Below are 17,858 nucleotides of genomic sequence, written 5' to 3' on the forward strand. Positions count from 1 at the left end.
GTTGTATATACAAACCCAACTTAATATTCTCAGAGGATTAGGGGGTCAAGGCATTTCAGACATGCTTCCAGAAAGATCCTCTACACAAAGTTCACATTCAGGTTTGCTAGCCCTTCCCTCAGGTAAAGACATTCCTATGCTTTGGTAAAGTAATTAGCAGTCTGGATTTTAAATCCACTGCTCTCCGGGAACAGAAAGAGTACCTACAACTCAGAACTTCATTAAAACTGAACAAGTTTAAATGAAACGGCTACAAATATGATATAAAATACAGAGCCTTTAAGGGCTCACAAAGGATTCTCGTGTGGATGATTCCAAAGAGCGAAAGGAAGTTCTATCAAACTTACACAAGGCTTAGTCTAGAGGAAAAGTTCAGAGCAGAAACACTTAGTGTCAGAAATAAATTCCACCTAAAGCATGTGTGTCTGTGCACAAAACCATCTAAACGTGCAGAATAGAAAACGATGGGAGACAAATGGACTTAGCCACCGCTCAGTGATTAGTATATGGGAACAGCTCTGTTCACAAATAGTAACACTGGCCAGGGGAAGAAAAGGCATGCAACTGGCTTTTATAATGTTCTGTAAAATGCCGTTACAAGAAATTCTCCAGCTCTAAGCAGATATATTTCATATTTTGTTTTGATCCCTCACTTAAACACAGGATTCAACAACTACAAGTGTTCATGAAGTACTTAAAAATTAATAAAACAGGTCACTTTCTGCCACTATAATCCTGGGTACACAGGACTATTTTATGATGTCTTTTGTTCATCAGTTTTACAACAGCTTGACTCTAGGGTAAATGGGATTCATCATAAATCGCACGCTGCTTTCAAAACCTCTTTAATTTCTGTCAGCATTACTGTAACCGCAGTCTTAGGTGCATTTTGTATGTGTGTGTGTGTGTGTGTGTGTGTGTGTCTGAATTTGACAGTACCATCTCCTACATTCCAGTTGTGACTTTGATCTCTGAAACAAGAGATGTCACATCAGGGGGAAGGGAAGAGGGAAAAATGTAAACCTTCTATCACCCCGTTTCTTATACATCCCATGTACACAGGACCCACTCTGTATCTGAGCCCCCAAGTGGGGCTAACAACAGTGAAACTGGGTGGTAGGGAACTCCAAGAAAAAGCATGGTCAAGCCCCATTTCTAACAAATGAGCTCCCAAAAGCAGACAGTGCTTCCCAGCTGCAGAGTAGCCAGTCCTTCCAGGGGCTGTGCTGGAGTCTCCCTGTGCTGTGCCATCCTGTTTCCTCCACCACTTGGCACTTACAAGTAGTTGGGTTTTTTTGTTTGTTTGTTTGTTTGTTTGTTTTTTAATCTTTGCCTCATCCCACTGGAGATTCCGTCTAGTTTTGTCCTGAGCTCCAACACCACTGTATTTTTTTTAATTCTGCCCCCCTTTCACGTCTCAAATCCTTCCGTCCATTCGGCATGTATGTAAACGCAGTGGGCCGGCTGCTTCAGAACTGCACTTCAGGAAAGCACACATGTGCCAGTCTAGCAGGATATGACTGGCCGCGTCTGAATCCTCCGCGGCCGCGTCTGAATCCTCCGCAGCCGCGCGGGCATCTCTGCGGTCCCCACGCAGGCCGCGCCTGGGCCCCCTGCACCCTCCCTCCCCCGTGCCCAGCCGCCGCTCGGGGCTCTGAACAGGCCGGCAAGTTGGGAAAGTTGCCGCGGGATCCAGCAGCCCCATGTATCCCGGGTCCCCGCGTCCCGCGCCCTCTGGAGTCCCCGACTGCCCGCAGCTCACCTAAGGCTTGGGGAAGCCCTCGCTCCCATCTGCCCGCCCACCCGCCCACAGCCGCCTCAAAAACTTGGGGCCAAGTTGAGGGGTGGGGGTGGATTTCGGGTGCGCCGCCGGCTGCCCGCCTCCTCACCCTGCCGCACTAGAGGAGAACGTGGCCCCCGGGGCGTCCCGCCCAGCTCTGTCCCTACCCAGTGCAAATGCAAGCGGAGAAGAGGTGGAAACTTCTTACCATCTCAGCACGCTGGTCCTCAAGTGCAGCCCCCACCTCTTGGTCTCCTCTTAGCGGCCGCGCCCCTCGGCTGCCTCAGCTCTCCACTCGGCCTGCTCCCTCCCCGCCTGGCCGCTCCAGGCAGGCCGTGCTCAGTGCCCGCGCCACTCCCCACCCGCCCATGCGCGGGCACTCTCGCCGCGGCCCCTCGGTGCTCAGGTGACTGATTTACACCCGCGCCCAGGGTCGGGCTCACTCCCTCGAGCTCGGAGTTGTCCCGCTCCTCCCCGGGCCGAGGGCGGGGAAAAAAAAAGGGAATGGACTGTACGGGAGCAGGGCCGCAGTGCGCATGCGCAGAGGCCGCAGTGCGCATGCGCAGAGGCCGCAGTGCGCATGCGCGAAAGCCGCAGTGCGCATGCGCAGAGGCCGCAGTGCGCATGCGCGAAACCCCCAGTGCGCAGAGGCCGCAGTGCGCATGCGCGAAAGCCGCAGTGCGCATGCGCGAAAGCCGCAGTGCGCATGCGCAAAAGCCGCAGTGCGCATGCGCAAAAGCCGCAGTGCGCATGCGCAAAAGCCGCAGTGCGCATGCGCAAAAGCCGCAGTGCGCATGCGCAAAAGCCGCAGTGCGCATGCGCAAAAGCCGCAGTGCGCATGCGCAAAAGCCGCAGTGCGCATGCGCAAAAGCCGCAGTGCGCTGTGAAAACGTCTTCTCTCTGGCCTGTGCATGTAAAATCCCAGATTTCCCACCTGTCTCAGCCTCTCCTTTATATGTGCTCAGGCCTGTTTCCATCTATGAAGTGAAGATGGCGATTTGTGTGTGTAAGGATGGGGGAAGATGTGTGAAGTTCTGTGGTGTACGTGTGCTTGAGAGTGTCATGGTTATCAACCATGTGGGTTCCAGAGCCCACATTATGGAAAAAAATTACAAAAAAGCTGAACCCCAAGAGGAGAAAATCTCTGTTAATATCGGGTATCCTACTGAAAACTCTTGAGAAACTGTGAGTTCTTGCCATCTCAGAAAGCAGACTGACTTAAACACCTACCATTACAATGGCCAAAACAAAGGTACCACTCCTTGTCTACCGGGGTGGTAGATGAAAATCCATGCTGAGCCGCGGGAAAGGAAGCTGAACTGGACTCTCCCACCAAAGAAACAACTACCTCCACAAGGCAAGTATGGGCATTCCATGGGGAGGAAGAGGTCCACCTCCCGATTTTCATCTTGCCTTGCTCCCATGTTTCAAGTTAATGTTTTAGCTCAGTGAAAGTAATTACCAGCCAGGCTCTGCAATCCATCATTCACCCTGGGCATTCCTGCTGATTCTTTCTTTGGTCTCTAGGACCCAAGAATCTCTTCTGTTGATCTGTAAGTGCAAAGGAAAGGTTTGGTTGTTACTAGTTTCTTGCTATTCTAAATTTCTGCCAAGTAATTAGACTAGAAAATGAACTATTTTCAAGTTTTTTAATTGAAGCTATGGGGGTTAGAGTAGTCATAGCCTCTAACAAAAATAAGATTAAAACCATACATCTTTGATGCCCCTCCCCCCACACACACACCTCTTCCAAGTAGAATGGACAAATGTAATCTGACTCTAGACAGTGAGCTCAGGGACTTGATCCAAACCACCCTCCTTCTAATTTAGGTCATTTGGCAAGAATACCTTAGTAAATTAGCAAACTGCATATAAATTTACAAAAGGTATTCCTATATCCTCATATCATCCAAAAGAAAAGCATTATTGGAATCCTCACTGCATAGACAATGAGTGGAAAGTTCAGAGGTTAGATGCACTATCCACAGGAACACATTTCACAGGTTACAAAACAAATTTACCCACTCAAAACATTAGGTTTCTATACATCTTTCCAAGTAACTATAATATAGGACAGCTTACATGAGTTCTAACCAGGAGTAATATCCAAAATTGATTAGCTCTTTGGCGTTCATCACACAGTAGGCATTGTTTATTTTACATACTCCACTAAACTACAGACGTGACAAAGGCATTCTAAAATTCCCCCTCAATGCTGCCTACCATGCAAGTCTGTTTCCTTTACATAAGTACATTGATTAGCAATATAAATACAAGTAAATATAATAAATTTATAGATACATATGTATGCATATAATATATAAAAGACCTATGTCATAATAACCACAGTAATGGTAAGTTAAAATACATCAGTTTAAAACATTCTGTCTTTGGTGATCAGAAACTCTATGGATATAGGATCTGTGGCTATACACACTACCAATCTAAACATCAAATGGCTGTGTGTGACAGCTAGCTTGTTCAGACAATGCTTCATTTGACAATGGACCATGAGAACACGGTGGTCCCACAGACTGACATGAAGCAATTTTTATAAAATGATCTAATGTACACATAGTTGAAAAAGAAAAAAAAGAAACTGAAGGACAAGAAAACAAAGGCCTTATTGTTGGAGCAAAATATTGATGGTAAATTATCTGCTTACAAATAAATCTATGATTAAAAAGAAGAAGAGAGAAACCAGAAAAACTACTACAGACACATTTGTGCCTGAGGAGGAGGCAGTCCTCAGAAGGGCTTGAGAGACGGTGCTAAGCAAATGGGCATCTTCATCTTGTCACACCCACGGACGACTTTCCAGGATGACAAGATATGATCCTGACATTGTTTAGACTTCAGCTCTTATATTAGCTTTTAATCAGAAAAAGGTTTTAAATGAAAAATGTCTTGACAACAGTCAAATAATCTTGTACAATGTATCCATATATTAATCTAAGTATAAGATTCAAACATTTAAAAATAAGTTTTATAAAATGCAAAGATTCAGTAACTTGATTAATTACTAAAGAACTACCCAGTACTCCCAGAGCTCCGAGGGACTAAACCACCAACCAAAGACTACACATGGAGGGACCCAGGGCTCCAGATGCATATGTAGCTGAGGATGGCTTGTTGGACACCAAAGGGAGAAGAGCCCTTGGTCCTGAGAAAGCGAGATGCCCTAGTATAGGGGAATGCCAGGACAGGGAAGAGGGAGTGTGTGGTTGGTGAGCAGGGGGAGGGGGGAAGGGTTAGGGAGTTTTGGGGGAAAACAGAACCAGGAATGGGGACAACATTTGAAATGTAAATAAAGAATACAACTAATTAAAAAACCGATCTACGTGCAGAGAGCTTACAAAGTCTACAGTAGTTTGTTATAATGCCCCAGGTCCTCAAAGTCACACACCATTCACTCACGAACTCACCACGGCTTTAGGTTTGTAAACTCCACTCATACAAGTGCACCCTATGTATGCTTGATTTTCAGCATTTCTACTGTGTTCTTTTTGTATCTTTTCTGTGTTCAGATGTTTGTAAATATAAAAATATCTGTTCCGGTTGGCTACAATATGCAGAACAGAAATACGCTGTATAGTCTTGTGACTTAGGAGCAAGATAATGTATCACATAACCTTAAGGAATAGGCCACACCATCTAGGACTGTGAAGACTATTCAGTGATGTTCACATAACAATTCAATCTCAATGTCCTGGCATGTTCCTGAGGTTTAGCGACATGAGAGCACAAATAACACCACACCTCTCTTTGTCATTGAATGAAACCAAGGCACCAGGATCTACAAACAGAACAAGCAACATCTTCTTTGGTGTATAAAAATTAACTTCATCACACATACTATTTTTCTTATTTCAATTCTGTATAATTATACACAACCTGAAAGGTGTGCTAAAAAGGAAGAAGTCAGCCGTAATCCCAGAAATGAGAGCTGCTGAGATCTGCTTTTCCTCCTAGCCATTTCCTCTGATAGACTATTCAAAATACTTCCCTTCCCACAGAAAGCTGGAATACTATCGTGATGGACAGTAGTAAGATAGATAACACAGTCTAGAAGAAATGGATTTCATTGCACTTACAGCATTGGTTCAAACTCCTAACTAAAGAAACAAGGCAAACTGGAGGATCTATGTATTAAACTCCTTTGGAAAACTAAGAAAGGCGGCAACCTAACTACTCAAGTGTGACACCCATAAAACAAGAATAAATAAGAATCTACAGTGAGTACAGAGAGGTACCCCCTGTTGGAATTGGTTTTGTTCCTCAAAACCAGTTTTTTACTTTCTATTTTAGCATTGAAACTATAAACTCTTAATTATTTTATCAATGAGAAACTTAGCTCAGTCCCAAAAGTGGGGGTGGGCATAAAAAGTCATGTTTTCTTCTCAAAATTACTGTCAGAGAACACTAAGGAAATACTACCTAAGTGTAGCACGTACGCCTTTTCCCCCTTCTTGCACAGCTATGTAGCCTTAGCCCTCTAGTACATGAAACAAATAACTTACAAGGAAGGTCAAGTGCAGAGTGATCAGCTCTGCACGTGTGAAAATGGACTTCAACGGAACCAGTGGCCTGCAGTGATAGGAGCCCCTGGGACACAAATGTGTTTTAAACATTTTCATTGATCATGTATGTATGTCAAATGTACCTGTTTAAAACACACTCATATAGAAGAAAAATGCTTTTTGTACTACTTACCACTGAGTAAACAAACACAAGTTTTAAATAATTTTCAGTGCAACAGACCTGGAATTTTATTCACCACAGCCTAGTGATTTTAAACGTCCTGTGACCCTCTTAAGTGCTGCCAACATCAACATCTGGTACCTGCACAAAGAAAACAGATTCTAAAGGATTCTTCAGAACCCTTTCAATTTCATCATATGCTTAATATGTTTCTAAGATTTTTTTTCTCTTCTTTCTGATACAGCAAAACATAAGTACTTTTTTTAAAAAAGTAAGAAACTGTTCTAAGAGATAGCTGAAGGTTGAAAAAATAAGTATCTGAAATCGAGTTGTTGCTTATTTCTTCACCCCTCTAAAGAGTTTATAAACAGGGATCTTAAAAAAATAAAAACTAAAAAATAAACAGGGATCTTTAATCTGATTAAACTTCTGAGTAGGACCACCCCCCTACAAATACATGAATATGAAGAAGAGACACTGAAACCCAAAGCATAGCCTCCACGCATGTATTTCTTCTTCCTCTTGTATTTTCTAGCACAAGGATTATTTTATGACCACACCGTTCAAAGATTGTAAGAAAAATGATCATATCACTGTGGAGGGCTATGACATACACTGTTTTCCAAAGCTATACACTAACAAACTGTGTTAGGAATCTCAAAAGAATCCAATAAATATTAACTAAACTAAAATACTTAATATAGAAGTTCAAATTGACTTCCAAAAAGTAAATATTGCTATAGGGGAAATCAACTACATATCAAAAATAAGTGACCTGAAGAACATTTTTTTAAGCTAAATTACTCTAAGATACCTTCTTTGGTTTAAAAAACTGTAGGAAAGTGTAGGAAGTAGGAAAACTACTTCCCGATTGCACATCATCTGAAATGAAAGAATCATCACATACTGTGTACTTTCAAGACAGTTGCCTGGAAGTTCATGTCTATGGAAACCCCCTCCCTATCTGTGCTTCTGGATCAAGTCTGAATTATCACTGTGTAAGTAAATCAGCCCATAAAAGTTTTCCTCTGTTTCAATATCATCAACTACTAATACACAGGACATACAATGGGGAGTTCACAGCTAATGCATCATTTTCTTTTCTCAAGCACTCATGCCACACCACATACCTGCTTAATATCCAAAATAAAATGGTTGTCTTCTGCATTAGAGATTTTTCTCAAGGAAAAAAAAAAGCATAGACATCACTCATATCTTAGCCAAAGTACTCAAGGAGACCCAGCATTGGGGCCTGTTAGAGTGCAAATATATTAGCTGTGACTTCGGCAAGTGCCTGTCATGTTGAATACCATGAGGAAGAGAGAGAGTAATTATTGCCGAGAAACCATTAGAGAGCTCCTTAGTAAAACAAGATGCCTGGGCAAACTAATGGACCAACAGTCCACTGCCGTGCCTTTTCCTATTCCATTTAGCTGCATGTCAGTCCTGTCAAATCATCTGACACTCACAATGCAGGCAGGGTCACTACAATTAGCAAGATCTTGGCTCCCATGTTCTTTCACTGGGGCTACAATAAGCAACTACATCTGTACAGCCAGAGATGGTTCCTTGATTGTTTGTGACATAGAGAGCTTGGTGCAAGACAAAGGCACACTGGTCCTGAAATCACAAAAGAATATACATGGAATGCAATCATTGATAAGTGGATATTAATTAGCCCTGAAGCTCTGAATACTGAAGATACAATTAACATATCAAATGATTCCCCATGAAGAAGGAAGAAGAGGGCCCTGATCCTGGAAAGGCTTGATCCAGTATTGTAGGGGAGTACCAGGACAGAGAAAGGGGAGGGGGAAAGATAGGAGAATGGATGGAGAAAAGAGGACATATAGGACATATGGGGGGGGGGGGGCTGGGAAAGCGGAAAGCTTTTGGAATGTAAACAAAGAATATAGAAAATAAAAATATATTTTAAAAAAAGATCCACAAGAGTTACATAAACACAATTAAATTTCTAAGGCTATAGTTAAAATATTTCTATTTTTTATTCAAAACCATTTCATAATAAACTACATGAAGCTTCACAGAGACAAATTCAAGTAATTACATATGTCACTTAGGCTGCATATACTTACATGAACATGGTGATATTTCTGAATTCTGCTTAGAATTCAGGAAAAAAGGATTAAAAGTAAAACATTTAACTTCTTGAAAAGTTAAGTTGAGTGGAAATAGTCTGATATTCAGACATTCTGATATATCAAGATGCTGACTTGAAATCGTTCATAAGAAAAAAGTAATATAAGAACAAAAGAGGGTGGTTGCCATAGACCCTACTGTAGTTAAAGGTAGGAATGCTGATTAATGAGAAAAAGAACAAAAAAACCAAAACAACAACAACAACAACAACAAAACCACTGAACCAAATTTTAAAAACTGCCACGGCCAAAGCCAGGGGTGATAACCAGATACTTCACTGCAAAGAGAGAGAAACTACTATAAAGATGTGCCTAGGAGACAATGCAAGAAAGAATTTAAACAAAATTTTCAGAACAAGTTCTAAATTCTAAAATTATCTCTACATACTGATCAATAGTTGGTTTGGCATATATGAAGAATAGGAACCACAACCATCTATGGCTTAAATCAAGAATAGACACTCCTCTCAGATTATTGGGTCTCCGTGCTGTCTCTCTAACTTTATATAACTGGTATTCTATGAAATTATCTCTAAGGGACAGTGTTTTCTCTTCACTTTAGTTAAGTTAGTAATGTTAAACAGCTTTACACTGGCCTTGAGTTACTAATATCTTGATTATTATCTATGACTAGCAATCTCCATTAGTCAAATTATATGTTTCCGGCTTACGAGTATGTTCTTAAGTTTTAGCATCCTTTTTATATGAAACCACTTGACAAATTACCATTTCTGAGACAATAAAAAGACAATATCAGCACCACAGATCTCTTTCTGACAAGAATGGATTAGAAGAATGATGGTAAAAGCATTAAATCTTATCTACACAGTTATTTTAAGTAACAGAGCACAAGATAACATCCTCTTCCATGAAAACAGGGTTTATAAGGCAAAAGCTAACAAGTTTTATCCAATTCTTCTAATCTCCCCATGATCATCACCAAGGGATGCACATCTATTTGTTCTGCCACTGTTGCCTCTATACACAAAATGTAGCCTCCTTTACCTTATGCATCAATTTTGATTGCATGTGATTAACAAGGATGTAAATTTTATTGACAAGAATGGATTAGAAGAATGATTGTAAGGAAGAAGATATAGTGGAATGAAGAAAGGAAATAAGGAGGGGGGAGAGAGGAGACAGCTAAGAGGGGAATGTTCTCTGGGATGGGAGACTTGAAAAAGTCCAAGCCATTGATTGGAGGATGAGAACAAAGAGGAAGAAAGATTGAATTCCTCCTTACATCTGCTTCTAAGCTGTCTACCCGAACCCGTGGATTATAAAGACTAATAAGTAATTCATGGAGCAATGTGAAAAGTTATTGTTATCTAAACGTAAAAACACTAGTGATGATTTGGGGATGTAACTCAATGCAAGAAGGTTTGCCTACCACATGCTGAGGTCCTCACTTCAGCCCCCGGCACCAGAACAAATCCCACTTAAGAAGATTTCTGAGGCCTACAAGTTTTGTTTCTGCCTAGAATGACATCTCTGCAATTCTTTCCTAGAATGAGAATAAACTCCAAAGATTCAACACACTCTAAAACACAGGCCATAGCATGGGCAAACACTGGCCGTAGCTACACATGGGACAGTCAGACAAAAAGCTTTCTGAGATCCACATCTCTTTACTGTCATTGGTTTGTAAAATAGAAACTAATACATAGCATAGAACCTTGGCAAAAAGTAGATAGACCATACAGGTTATATAAGAAAAAAGGGTGTGTGTATGGGTATGTATGTGTGTGTGTCTCCTATTTGATTTATGAAAGTTTCAACATCTATTTTCATAATTGTAGTTAAGACATTTCTATATCAACTTTAAAATTTTTATAGAAAAGCATAATAAATATAGACTAGGAAGGGATTATACTTATGGGAAATTTTCTTTTGTAAGGCCCATTACCCACCTTGTTTTAAACTGCAGTTTTGACTTCATAACAAATTATTTGACAAACAGCAGAACCCAGAATCCTATTAGAAAGGGTTACTTCAAACAGTCAGTTTTAGGACTGGAGCTAGACCCTTGAAGGTACACACACACACACACACACACACACACACACACACACACAAATACATGTGTATGCCTGTGTGTGTATGTGAGAGAGAGGGGAGGGGGGGAAGGAGAAGGAGAGGGACAGAGAAAGACAAAGACAGAAAAAGAGACAAAGAGAGACAGAGACAAAGAGACAGAGGAGCAGAGAGGAGAGGAGAGGAGGAAAGAGGAGAGGAGAGGAGAGGAGAGGAGAGGAGAGGGGAGGGGAGGGGAGGGGAAGGAAGGGGAGGGGAAGGGAGGGGAGGAGAAAAGAAGGGAGGAAAGAAGAGGGGAGGGGAGGGGAAGAGAGGGGAAGGGAAGAGAGGGGAGGGGAAGAGAGGGGAGGGGAGGAGAGGAGAGGAGCTTAATGCAGCATAAAACACATTATAAGGTCTGATTGCCAAGAGGCTCAGAGACATTTAGAACAACCTGCCTAGGTCCAGCAAGTTGGTGACTGGGACAAGAAATCAAATCTGCTTTTCCTGCCCCAAAACTCGGACAATAACGCATATGAATGTCCCCAAGCAAGGCCCCTACTTCTTCTTGCTCCCACCAGCCATACAGTGGGAAAGGCTTAGCTTTGCCACATGTCACAAGCCCATTCACAGACTGATTACCAAGTGACTTCAAGGAAACTAGATTTTGTTCCTGTCAGACGTTAAGTGTATCAGTTCTTCTGGTTGAGGTTTAAATGGCCTAGGTGTCAGCGCTCTTCCTTAGAACAAGTATATACTTCTATCCAAGCTTCTCATTACAGGGCTTACCTATCAGGAAAGGTTGCTGACACTGAGATCTGAAACACACATAAACCTCTGTTGCGCCTTCTTTACTGACCTTTAGAGTGGTCTCCAGTGTGTAATCCCTCAACAGATACAGTAGACTTGAAAACATTGATTATAAATTCCTTCTCATTAAAAAAAGGTCACAACTACAAAACTCCAGAGGCATTAATACTGCTGGAGAACCCTGAGTGGAAACAGAAACATTCTCTGCTTTTGCCAGTGCCATGAACCTAAGCAGTTAAATGCCCCATACTATTACTGTAGCACGAGATTTTACTAGGTTACACTAATGTACATGTGGAAACCTTTCCTAAAACTCTACAAGTTTAGAAGTTTCTAGGACCCAAACCCAATGTGTTCTAGTAACTTCAATTATTATCCATATCCACAAAAAAGGATCATCAAAAAAAACCCTATAATCCCCACATGGATTCAAAAGACAAACAGCATACCTGAAGCCCCCCAAGGTAGCTGTGATACAATTCTGTTTCATTGATAAAACAGCAGCTTACATCAGAGATGTATTATCTCACATTTCCTTATGTATATATGTGTATATCTGTAGTATCATAGAACCCTCAAAAATCAATGACACAGGTAGGGTGGGGGGATATTTTCATCATAGCTATTTATTGTCATAGAAGTCAAGGCCTGTTGCATAAGAATTTATGCAAGCTGGTACCGGAAAAAAGGCGATATGTGAAGTCAAGGAGTTGATTCTTCTAAATCAATACTCAGTTCTTTCTATTTTTCTTGGTATCGTGAAAGGATGTCCAAACAGCAGGGTATTATTTAGTCCTATAAGATATAGTTTATCTTTCCTAATTAATACTCAGATGGTCATGATCCTTGATAGTACTAATGAAGAGGTTTCTAGGCCCCTCCTTTGGAACAACAAAACACAAAGGTAGAGAAACTGACTGAAAAATCTCTCCAGCCTTTTTCCACCCCTGCCTACTGACCCATCTCAGTTAATGGCAGTACTTACAAAGCCATAATGCAAACATAAAGCCCACAAAACAAAGCAAGGTCAAAAACTTGATTTGCAGCCGGGCGGTGGTGGTGCATGCCTGTAATCCCAGCACTCTGGGAGGCAGAGGCAGGCGGATTTCTGAGTTCGAGGCCAGCCTGGTCTACAGAGTGAGTCCCAGGACAGCCAGGGCTACACAGAGAAACCCTGTCTCGAAAAAACCAAATACAAAAAACAAAAAACAAAAACTTGATTTGCTCTCTTTATAAAAAGATCTGTGGAGTACTGAGTATCCCTGATACCTGCCCATTAGGACCTACTGTCATGCAACTCACCCAGGCATGCTTCTGAAGCAAACTTTCCCTGTTTTTATCCTTGGCAGGTAGAATAGCAAACTGGTAAAAGTAGCATTTACTCTTCCATTGTTTTGAGCCTTATAAAACCAAAAGATTCTAATCATCCAGCCCTTGGCTTAACAACCAATCTTAACAGGGGCTTCAGAGGGAGTGGCCTACAGGCCTACAGGCCCTGCTGTTTCCTGTAAAGAACAAGGTCTGAATACCTGGAGCCAGATCTGCTGCTGAAGGCTAGGCTTTACAAAGCAATGTGCATTAAGAAGGAGGGAACACCTCAGCCTCAGCATGTCAGCCCAGGGGTTCCCAGGAGGAGCCACCACCAGTGACAGGCCTAGTACAAAAGGAAGTTTACTGGGGGAAGGGAAGGGGACCAGGAAAAGGGACAGAGGCAGTGAATAAAGGACAACAGAAAGACAGAAAGAGAGAGGAGGGAGGAAGAGAAGAAGAGGCCAGCTGGCAACAAGTGGAGGAGAGAGAGAATGAAGGAGAATAGGAGATGGAGAGAGAGAGTGAGTGAGAGAGAGAGAGAGAGAGAGAGAGAGAGAGAGAGAGAGAGAGAGAGAGAGAGAGAGAGAGCACACACACACACACACACACACACACACACACACGTAGCTGAGCAGTTCTTATACTCCATGTTGGCTCAAACCTAGGTAGCAGTTGGCTGGAGCCTGGCAGAATTGTCTGTAAGCCGACAGAAGGACCGTACAGGTCTACTTGAATGTTTTTGGAGCAATAATGTTTTAACTAAATAGAATAAATACAATTAATCAAGTGATCATTGGAAAAATTATTGTAACCAAAAACCTACAAATACTAAGTGTTTGTGTGTGTGTGTGTGTGTGTGTCTGTGTATCAAAAAGGTAAAACACAAAACAAAACTAATTCAAAGGAAAAAGCTATCATAGAGCTTTCCTACCTACAGGTCCATGGGAGTGGATAATGCAAAGTGAAACCAGAACTCTGGGCTATCATACAAAGTCTCCCCCAAGTTTAAAGGCTCAAGGTTTTATCTCCTCAGTGTGGAAAGAACTCAGCCTTGTGCACACAAAGCAAGCCCTCTGCTGAGCTACACCCCAACTCCTCACACAGCTTTAAAACACTGTCAGGGCAAACTAAACCTACCTTCAGCCTGGTCCTGGACACTCTGTTCTGGGTTCCTGGCTTCAAAGGAAAACATCAGTGTGTGAGAGAACAGAGGCAGCAGACTACCCTCAAGAAAGCAAGAACTGGGCGCTGGTGGGGGTAGAGGCAGGAGCCTTTGATCCCAGCACTTTTGAGGCAGAGGGGGTCAGTCTGTGAGTTCAAGGCCAACCTGGTCTACAGAGTAAGGGTGAGCTAAGACTACACAGAGAAACCTGTCTCTAAAAAACAAAAACAGAAATGTAAGAAGACAATGTCATTTCTTCTCAGGGTTCCTGGGAGTCGATGTATGGAGGCTCAGCAAATTTCCCACAATCACACCAGTGCAGGAGGGGGAAAAAAAACCAGTTCCCTAGCCAGCAGAGAGGGAAGCCTATGGACCTAAAGGAACACTAACTGAAGGATCTGTGGGCCTGATGGTTTCTTGAATCTTGAGAAGCCTTAACAGATGGGTGCAGCTTTCACACAGAAATCTCCTGTACCTTAACAAGTACATATGCCTCTTTTCTTTGGAGAAGCATGTAAAAGAACTATACACAAGAATTCCATAAGAAGTTGCAGGAGAGTTACAGCATGCATGGCTAAGACCACTATCTCTGCTGCCTCCAGAGCTCTGTTGAGTAGCTAAAAAGAAAGGAAGGGGCCAGCAGTTAAGTAAATTCACACTCGGCTATGCAATGGGCTGCAGATCCAGGATAGCCTTGTCTATGGCTTCCTCAGTCACACCTGCCTGGCAGACCAAACTCTGGGTAGCTGTGAGACATGTGGGCTTGGAGCCTGGCAGGGACAGCACTAAGGTGTCTTCATTGCTCCATCTGAAAGAAAAGCTACATAAAACCAGGGAACACTACCCACCACAGCCCCATCTGTCTATTTTCAAAGACCTGGGATCTTCTGTATAAATGCAAGGGCCTCAGCCTGAGAGCTGGTCTTGCATCAAACAGAAAGCAAGGCCAGCAGGCAGTTCCAAGCCCAGCTGTTTCCCAAGCTCCTGGTGCAGGTGTGAGATCACCCCCAGGAACCTCACCTGCCTGCAGTTTGTCACCTCAATGTCATTACCACAGACAGAGATGTGTTGGGGGTTTTGTTTTACTTCACACAAGAGGGAAGTCATTTTTGGAATTTTTCATCTTAAATAGTTTTTTTTCTTAAATGTATGTGACACATATTCCTCATAGGACTTAATAAAATAGATATTTCTCATGACTGCAAAGAGAACTACAGCTGCACAGATTAAAACAAAATTTATTTATTTTTTTTTTTTGTTAAAAAAATTCTGGTTGGAATCAAAATACAGGTTTAACCAAAATTTCTGGAAACTTTAAGAACTAATAAAAAATGAAATATTCTCAGGAAGTAGTTTTAATATACTATTAATTTATAGAACAAAGCTAGCCAAAGCTAACAAATATTGAGCAATATATCCTGGTATTTCTTTTTGTTACCTAACAAAATATTATTTCAAAACAGATTTTTCAAAACCTTTTCTTTCATGATTATCATCAGAAAAACAAGCTGAAAAATCATTATCCTCGGGTTCCTGAAACACTTAACTTGATAGGCAGGCATGGTGGTAAAGGCCTGTCACTCCAGCACTCAGGAGCTCAGGGTGGCAATGTCCCCAATTCCAAGCCAGTCTGTGAGTCCCTGTCTCCAAGAATCCAGGAGAGACAAGCAAAATTTTTTCCTAACCTGACATGTCTCTAAAATGGGCTACAGGCTACAAAGGTTCTGATTGCTGCTACAACGTTCCCTCGTAAACACAAAGCAAGCCCGTTTCCTAGCAAGAGCTTTGGATGACTAGTCAGGAAATACTATTCTTGCATGTAACCTCAAGCACATGAAAACAGATACAGGTTCTTTCACTTGGTTATTCTGTTTTATGATTTAATTTTTTGACTTGTTTTATATATGAGTATATATAGACTATGTAATTAAATATATGTATGAAAACTAAACACATTCCCTATCCATTAAATGTTCAGAAGAGGAAAGAAAAGTGATTAGAATGTGGTTTTCATCACATCCTCAGGTGACTTCCCAGATCTCCTTGTCACGGTGAGAGTGTTACAATGACAAGAAGGAACAAACCTTGGGGACCCTGTAACCTCCCCAGACATGGTGTTCTAAGAGGACTTAGCTTGGCTTGCCTCTCCTGATTATGCACTATATCCTGGAAGCAAAGGAACGGTGACACGGACCACTGGACTGTGGACAATGTTTTCTAGTCCCAATTGGTCCAACTCCTCATTTACTATTTTGTGTGTTGCTCTGACACAGTAAGATGAAGGTAGACATAACTCCAGACAAGAGCATTAAAAAATGTTATGCCTTTTCTAATTAGGTAAAGAATGCAGAAAAGCATGCATTTACAACATATTTAATAGACCAGCGTATATGTGCACACATACACATGCTTGCTGTTGCTGTCTCTGTCTCTCTCAGTTCCAGGGGCCTGATATGTCTTTATTGGCATAGGTACATAGGCATGTTAAGATTTACATAAAAACATTTTCCTTCATGTAGTGATTAATAGTTCACAACTCAAATATCTGAAAATCTAGAAAAATCTTACTATTAAAAATTATTTTGACCTCCACAAAAACAAGTATTAGCTAATATAAACAATTATTCCTACACCTTCCAAGTTTGAAATTAGATATCCAGAAACACAATGCAAACAAAGCAGTTCATATTTAAACTACCTCTGATGTTCCTTTTGTAGACTTCACACCGTGGGTTAACAGGTCACACTACAAAACAGCATTCTATAGATAACAGATACTGACCAGATGTTCAAATAAAAAAATAAAAATTGTTTGTGGATTTTTATTTGGATACAACTAAGAAAAGTTATTATTATGCCAATTAATCAAAGAATATGTTAGGGGGTGGAACCTTCACATTATGATTCTTCTGTTTCGAACTTACCAAGACAAATAAGCCACGTATATCCACTAGGATTGAGGACTTTTTGACTACTAGTTCTAAGGCACCCAAGTAGATAAGGCAAATGACTTAGATATGATAAGATAATGACTGTACCTTATGATCTCAAAGGACACCAACAGTACAGATGGTAATTTCTACTGAGTCTACACACACCCTACTCATCAAGTCTAACGACTCAGCATAAGGAATGAGCTGCCACAAGAAGCAATTATGGGGAAGCTCTCAAAAACAAAAACAAAACAAAACAAACCCAACAAATACAAAAAGACTAACACATTCTGTTGTCTATCCACTCTCCAAGTTATGAGATGCTCAAACAAATCTTGTAAATTACCCTAGGAATGACAGTCCCAGTCAATGAGGCAGTGGCGGCATGGATACCGATACAGTCAGTACCAAAAACAGCATTACTCTGAAAAGCCCAAGATGCATACAAACCAACTCCCAGACTATACAATTGCCTCTTACAAATCCATCCCAGATAACTGATGCCTACGACAGAGAATATGTCAGTCGTGTTCAGCAAAGCCCTGGTGTCTGGCAATAGAAATTGTCCCAGCTAAAAAACTATTTAGAATTAGCAAAAGGAAAGCATGTAAGTTTTTCACGTGCTCTTTTCTAAAAGTTATTATCTTTCAATTAACTCCCTTCACTCATAATTTAGGATCTTCTGAATCAAAGAGATCCTTTTTAATCTCTATTTTAACAAGCTTTCATTTTCATTATTATAAATGGATGTCCGATTTTGATAACCAAATTCAGCTCCCTATACTAAGGAAAAAGTACTGATAGCAGTGGAGGCACAAGTCTCAGCCTCCAAAGTCGGAAAGATAAAGTCATGGATTTTGAGCACATGGCTCTGAAGTGAGACTACACTAGTCTTGCCTCACTTGAGGTCGGACTGCCCACTCCTTACACCCCACATTTGAATCATCTCACCATGCTAACATTCTTCCCTAATCCTCCAATCAGAATTG

General features: G+C 41.6%; 1 pseudogene; it reads right to left on the reverse strand.

The window, feature by feature from the left end:
* Positions 1-17,858, reverse strand: part of LOC127685015 (ubiquitin-conjugating enzyme E2 G1-like) — a 368,466-nt pseudogene that overhangs the window by 86,855 nt on the left and 263,753 nt on the right.

The sequence above is a fragment of the Apodemus sylvaticus genome, chromosome 5 (assembly GCF_947179515.1).
Source record: "Apodemus sylvaticus chromosome 5, mApoSyl1.1, whole genome shotgun sequence".
NCBI classification, from domain to species: Eukaryota; Metazoa; Chordata; class Mammalia; order Rodentia; family Muridae; genus Apodemus; species Apodemus sylvaticus.